Here is a 7,397-nt window from a genome sequence, read left to right on the forward strand (position 1 = left end):
AGGCTTAGGTGGTGATGTACATCTGCAGAAGCCTCTGTGAATTGTTTATTCAAGTACATTAATCCCAACAAATTTGAAGTACATATTTGACCTTAAACTAAAGTTGATCACATGACCCATTTACTTTCTTTTTAATCTGTCCTTTCTTGGTTCTTTTAGACAATCTGTTGCTGAGTCTGGTTATATCCACATCTGGTTCAGGGTCTTTCCAGCAATGCCACCATTGGTACCTAATAGAACTAACACTGTTGCCACTGAAGATGGTCTTTCCTCACTTTCACATGTGTATGTGACAAGAGTTTGGTGAGAGGAGACAGTGGCTGAGGGTGGTGGCAGTGACAGAAATACCATGGGAAAAGGCAATGAGAGGGATGGGAAAGAAAAATAAACTATTACATACTTATCTGATAGTTCTGACTAGTGCCACTATGCATTTAGAATTATGACATACTGTATAAAAGCCTCTTTTCAGGAATTACTTTGATTTATTTTATGAGTTAACTTAAAAAAAGTTTTTTTTTAAAATTGAATTGTATTTAGTTACACAGAAATGCACAAATACACACACTCAGTGAGAGAGGAAAGAGGAGAGAGAGAGAGAGAGAGAAGAAAGAAGAGAGAGAGAGAAAGCTTAGATCCCCTAGTTGGGGTGGAGAGAGAGAGAGAGAGAGAGAGAGAGAGAGAGAACAAGCTTAGATCCCATAGTTGGCTCCCCAAATGCCCACAGTGGCAGTTAGGCCATGCAAACACTGGAGCTGAGAACCAATTCAGGTCCCCTCCTAGGTGGCAGGGACCCAAGTACTTGAGCTATCACCTGCTGCCTCCCAGAGTGTACATTAGCAGGAAGCTAGAAATGGGAGTAGAACTGAGATTCAGATCAGACACTGATATGGGATGTGGGCATGTTAACTGGCTTTTTAACCACCAGGTCAAATGTCTGAACCTTTTTACTTTTAATGTTTGTTTTCTTTCTCCAGTTGTACTACATATGATTATGTATCATGTGTATATTTATCTTTATATTCCTTGAGACTTTACAGTTTTGCTTTAAAACCAGTGTGTGTGTGTATCTGTGTGTGTATGTGTTTGTGTGTGTGTGTGTGTTATCATTGTTAAAACATTTTGAGCTTCACTGTCCAATATGGGAACCATTAGCCATATAAATTTTGACTTAAATTAGTTAAAATTAAATATGTAATTCTTCAACTGCATTAGCCATATTTCAACTTCTTAATTACTATGTGTGATGAGTGGTTACCATTTTGGACAGTTAGTTATGGAACATTTCTGTGTTCTCAGAAAATTTTGTCGGATAGTGGTGGTGTAGAACTTGTGCAGTGAATGATGGATTCACTTAAAATGTAACTTATTTTCATCTTTAAAAAGAAAATATTTAACAGAAACATCTATTTCTATTTTTATAATATTCCATAAGTCTATCCAGCATTGGAAAACATGCTTTAAGAGATAAGATGGAGACCAGCATCATCGCGCAATGGGTTAAGCCACCACCTTTGACAGCAGCACCCTGTACAAGGGCAGGTTTCAGTCCCAGATGCTCTGCTTCCAATCCAGCTCCCTGCTAATGCCTGAAGAAAAAGCAGTGCAAGATGGCCCAAGTACTTGGGCCCCTGCCACACATGTGGGAGAATGGATGGATTTCCAAGCTCCTGGTTTTGGCCTTGCTCAGCCCTGGGTATTGGGGCCATTTAGGAGGTGAGCTGGTGGAAAGAGGATCTCTCTCTATCTCCCTCCTGTCTGTGATTCTACCTTTCAAATAAATAAATCCTTTTTTTAAAAAAAGAGATAAAATGACCTTTTAATTAGGACTTGGGATTTTACTAAATAAATGCCTATTTTTTTTTTTTGACAGGCAGAGTGGACAGTGAGAGAGAGAGACAGAGAGAAAGGTCTTCCTTTTGCCATTGGTTCACCCTCCAATGGCCGCCATGGCCAGTGCACTGCAGCTGGCACACCACGCTGATCCGATGGCAGGAGCCAGGTGCTTCTCCTGGTCTCCCATGGGGTGCAGGGCCCAAATACGTGGGCTATCCTCCACTGCACACCCTGGCCACAGCAGAGAGATGGCCTGGAAGAGGGGCAACCGAGACAGAATCCAGCACCCCAACCGGGACTAGAACCCAGTGTGCCGGCACCGCTAGGTGGAGGATTAGCCTATTGAGCCATGGCGCTGGCCATAAATGCCTATTTTTAAATTGTTGGAAAATAATTTGTTCTTGACTGTATAAGTATTTCCTTTTCTGTACTGCTTACATTACAAACTGTGTGGCCAATTCTTTACCTTGTTATAGAAAGTTAGACATCAAGCTTATGGCAGTTATCCTACATACCAACGTAAATGAGGTAGGATGGCAGTAAGAAGAGCGTGGGGGAGATATGCAGAGAAACGTCTCAAGGAAGGGCATTCTTCCTTATGTATTAATGATATCAGAAAGGCCTTTAGGGGCAAGTATTTGGCCTATCGGTTAAGATGCCTACATCTCACATTGGAGTACCTAGATTTGATCCCTAGCTCCAGTTCCCGATTTCAGCTTCTAGCCAAGGTGGACCCTGGAAGACAGTGGTGATGCCCAAAGTACTTGAGTCCCTACCACCCATATTGGAGCTGTGGATTGAATTCCTGGCTACCAGCTTTGGGCTGGTCCAGGCCTGGCTGTGCAGGCATGTGGGGAATGGGCCAGTGGATGGGACATCTCTTTTTCTATCTCTGTTTCACTCTATATCTCTCTGTCTCTCAAGTAAATCAAGAAAAAAATCAAAAGAAATCACAGTAGACCACAGAATAGAAAATTTATTCACTTCAGATAATTTCACAGAGATTTCCTGGTACAGTATCCTTTCCTCACCTCATTCCTAAATGTTGATCCTGTTTTAAAAAAATAACATAATGACATGTTATATATTACAGTTTTATGAAATTAAAAACGAGGTAAAACATTCCATAAAGTTAAACTTATGCACATTTTCTTGATTGCTTTTATGAAAGAATAATTGAATGTCCCAACTTTAATGTGACCTTAGAGACTGCTAAATTTTAGTTTTGAAGGAAAAAAATATGTTTTTGTACAAAATCAGGCATTATATCTGACAGTCCACAAGGTTTTTTTAAATTCAGTTCTTTATGTCCTTGTGGATATTGAGGTGGAATCTCAGGATTTCTCAGTTCAAACCTTAACCTAAAATCATCATAACTTTAGCAGTCAGTCCCTCATGCAGGGAAGTGTTCGTTGCTTTTGTTTCAGTGGGGCCTCATATGGGAACATGTTTCATCTAGACATATGAAGATATTTGTATTAGGCAGATGATAATTGTGCATTCTGTCTTTATATGCATTTAAAATGTGTCAGTGATGTGCCCTGATGTTTCATTATGGAGGGAAAAAAGCACTCCCAGGCCACAGCAGAGAGCCGGACTGGATGAGGAGCAACCAGGACAGAATCTGGCGCCCGGACCGGGACTAGAACCTGGTGTGCCGGTGCCACAGGCGGAGGATTAGCCTACTGAGCCACGGCGCTGGGTGTACATCATTTTTTAAAACAATTAAATTTAACAGTGAGTGGCCGCCGCAATTGCCACTGCTGCTGAGGCGGAGGCCATGGAGGCCATGGAGGCCATGGAGGCCATGGAGGCCTTGGAGGTGGAGGCCGAGGCCCCTGCGCAGGGGGCATGCCCAGGGCTCAGGCCAGGCCTCAGTTGCCACGGTGCAGCCCCACCATGGAGCAGAGCCTGCAGATGGAGATCCCCATCTTCGGCCATGGCATCTTGGAGTGCCTCAGCGAACAGCGGCTGCAGGGCTGCCCTGTGACATGTCGGTGGTGGTCAGTGGTCAGGCCGCGCTGGCCGCCTGCAGCTCCTACTCCTATTCAACAGCAGCCGCAGCGCCGTGGTGGACCTGCCGGCGGCCATGCAGCCACTGTCGTTCCAGCAGACCCTGAGCTGCTACACGGGCCGCTGAGCAGGAACGTGGGGGACCAGTTCCTGCTCATGGACACAGCTGGCTTCTTGCAGATCCAGGAAATCCTGGAGAAAGGGGCCAAGTTCTTCCTGAAGGTGAGCTCCTGGAGTGGCATCTCCCAGGGCCTGCACGCCGAGGGGCGCCCTAGTCTGAGCCGCAGAGCCCTGTGGTGCAGACTTCCAGCTGGCCGGCCTGCAGCTCGCCGCTGCCCCTCGTGTCGCGGGTCAGGACGGAGCAGCAGGAGTCGGACTCAGTGCAGTGCATGCCTGAGGCCAAACGACTGTGGGACGGTGGCCCCAAGGAGGCCGGGGGCTGCGGCAGCAGTGGTGGTAGCTGCAAGATGGCCAAGTTCTCCGTGCTGGACCTGGCGGCCAACAGGCAGCCCCCACAGCAGGCCCCCACCAGGGTGGCCTTGGCCATGGGGGTGGGGCAGGGCAGCCAGCCAGCGGGGTGGTGGCAGCAGCTGCGGGCATGGGGAGCGGGCCCAGCATGTCAGAGCGCAGGAGCCCGGGCACCTGGAGCGCCTACACCAGCGACAGCCCAGCTTCTACCACAAGGAGGAGGACATGGGGGAGGAAGGCTAGGACGAGCAGTGCCGGCAGATCTGCAACAGGTACACCGTGCACAGCACGATGAATGTGGGCCCGACAGCTGAGAAGGTTGAGGCCCTCCCGGAACCTACAGTCGGATCCGGGTGTGGCAAGATTGGCGTCGCTCCCGGCCCAGCTCATCGACCAGATCGGCACCCGTTGTCATCCCAAGCTCCAGGACGAGGTGGCAGGTGCCAAGGTGTGCATCAGAGGGCGCAGCTCAGGAACCCGGCACAAGGTCTTGCCATGGTCGCTCATCGCCGCCTCCTTTGACCTGAACGCACTGGCCCACAGCTGTGGCACCAGAAACCGCTGGATAGCCGCGCTCTCCACGCTGTCCAGTACCACTGCCGGAACTTCAAGGAGAGCGAGAGGAACACCATCGCGGCCGGCGTGTGCCCCGACGCATGCCGGATTGTGCGCCAGAGCTGGATGCCCAAGCTAAAGCTGCTCACCTGAGGGTGACCCTACACCACCTGCATCAGGGACTCAGGCAAGATGGAGCTGGAGGTGACAGGCAGGGAGTACGGCTTCCAGCTGGCCAGCTATGGGGCAAGGCGGCCCCTCCGCGGAGGCCCTGCAGTAACTGTGCCCACATACCCCACCCAGGAGGGCCATCACACTCCCCCTACCTCACCCAGGGGGGCCGTCACACTCCCCCACCCCACCTGGGCGGGCCGTCACACTCCAACCACACCACCCCCATGTCCTGTCACACTCCCCCCACCTGGGGGCCCATCACACTCCAACCACGCCACCCCAATGTCCTGTCACATTCCCCCCACCTGGGGGGGCCGTCACACTCCCCCACTCCACCCTTCTGTCTTGTCACACTCCCCCACCCCACCCAGGGGGGGCATCACACTCCCCCCACCCCACCCAGGGGGCCATCACACTCCCCCACCCCACCCAGGGGGGCCGTCACACACCCCACCCCACCAGGGGGGCTGTCACACACCTGACCCCACCCGGGAGGGCTGTCACACTCCCCCACTCCAACCGGGAGGGCCGTCACACTCCCCCACTCAACCCAGGGGGGGCTGTCACACTCCCCCCACCCCCATGTCCTGTCACACACACCTTGGTCAGCAGCTACTGTCTGTCCCTCCCCAGGCCCCGCGGGGGGGGCACTGCATGCTCCTGGGCCCCCCTCCCCTGTCCCAGCTCCTTCCCCATTGTGAGAGGCCAGGAGGAGTCAGCAAGGGTGGGCAGGTGGGTGGGGGGCAGGCCCGGGTTTCCTTCTTCCACACACAGTTCCCCCCTTCCCTCACCCCAAGCGTTGTGCCCCCTCACTCACTAATTCGGGCACAGGGCAGGGGCCTGCCTGGCGGAAGTCCTTCTTCAGACTCCGCTGGGACTCGAGGGGGGCTCTCAGGACCCCTCCCCATCCCCCAGTGCTTCCAGGCCTCCAAAAACTGCCTCCCTGCCTCTTTCTCAGTCCCTGTGCCTGGGGGCTGGGGGTGGCAGCCCAGCACCCTGCTCTTACCCCTCCATCTAGCCTGTTTGCCCCCTCCCCCATCACCTGGAGCCCAAGGGAGGGAGATCCTCAGCCAAGGAGGCTCTTGGGGCGCCCACCTCAGGCTAGCGGAATGTGTGTGTGTGTATGTCTGTGTGTGCGCATGTCCATGCAAATTGAATGAAGGTAAAGAGGCAGAATTGGACCAGGGTGGGCATGGGGGGAGTAGGCTGGGAGGGGCAAGGTTGCTGCCCTGCCCTCCACTCCCCGCCCCTGCCCTGCTGCCACCCCACCCCTGGACAGGGCCCCCAGCCCCTACCTGTGTACATAACTTTTTAAAACATTTTTTAGCGAATGAAATATTGAAGTGTAAGATTTTCTTTTATGTTTCAAACCACCGGGACTGGGTATGACCCCACCCCCCCATCTCCAGGTCCCCGGTGGGGGTGGGACGCAAGTGGAAGGCAGGATACTGGGGGGGCATGTACTGGGCAGGCAGGCAGAGTGTGCGTGGAGTGTGCCTGTGTGTTCCTGACACGGGTCCCATGGGTCAGACCCTCTCCCCTCCCTCCCTCAACTCCCCCCCCCCACTGCTGTAGTTCAAGGAAGTCCCTGGCCTTGGCTGGTTGGGTGAGCCTGGTTACCCCAGGGGCAGAGCAGGGTCCACTTGGGCCGCTGGCAAAGTTTTTTCTCTCACCATTCCTCTCCTTCTCCTCGCTCAGGGCAAGTGTGTGTGTACGTGAGTGTGCATAAGTGGGTGTGTGTACACGAGTGTGTGTAAGCAGGTGTTTGTACCTGCACATGCGCACACAGAGTGTTCTCCCCGCCCCCATTACCCGGCCTTTCTGCCCCCTGCCTCTGACTTCTGTGTGCCCCTTGTACCCAAAGATCTTGCTTTCCAGAGGAGTCTTTTTAGGGGAGGTTCTGGCGGGGGGGCCGGAGGGGGTCACCCCTCACTGGACCCTTCCAACAGCGTGCCGCCAGCCTGCTTTGGGGGGAGTCATGGCGCTCTTTTCTCTTAGCCCGGCCCGCGCCTTAGCCCCCAGCCAACCCGAGGGTGTTTGTGGTGCGGGGTAGTCGGCACCCTCTGCTAAAGCGCAAACATCTTAGTTCACGCCACCCCCACCCCAGCGCCGACCCCAAAGCACAATATCCTGGTGACACTTAGCAAGCAGCTGGGGCCGGGGGCAGGCAGGGGGCTCCAGCCAGACCCTCAGAAGACAGTGGGCATGCCCAGGTGTGCCCAGGCCTCACAGGCCTGAGTAGGGGAGACTGGCTCTCTGGAGCCAGGGTCTCCTCCCTCTCCACCTTTTCCCACGGTGGGGGCACTCCGCTGTACCCGGGCCAGGTGGCAGAGCCCAGTGGTCTTCAGGGA

At 53.2% G+C, this 7,397-nt stretch overlaps 1 pseudogene; it reads left to right on the forward strand.

The window, feature by feature from the left end:
• The first annotated feature begins 3,593 nt into the window (after positions 1-3,593).
• Positions 3,594-5,152, forward strand: LOC133777371 (nucleus accumbens-associated protein 1-like; annotated as a pseudogene).
• Positions 5,153-7,397: the final 2,245 nt, after the last annotated feature.

This window comes from Lepus europaeus, chromosome 18, assembly GCF_033115175.1.
Source record: "Lepus europaeus isolate LE1 chromosome 18, mLepTim1.pri, whole genome shotgun sequence".
Lineage (NCBI taxonomy): Eukaryota > Metazoa > Chordata > Mammalia > Lagomorpha > Leporidae > Lepus > Lepus europaeus.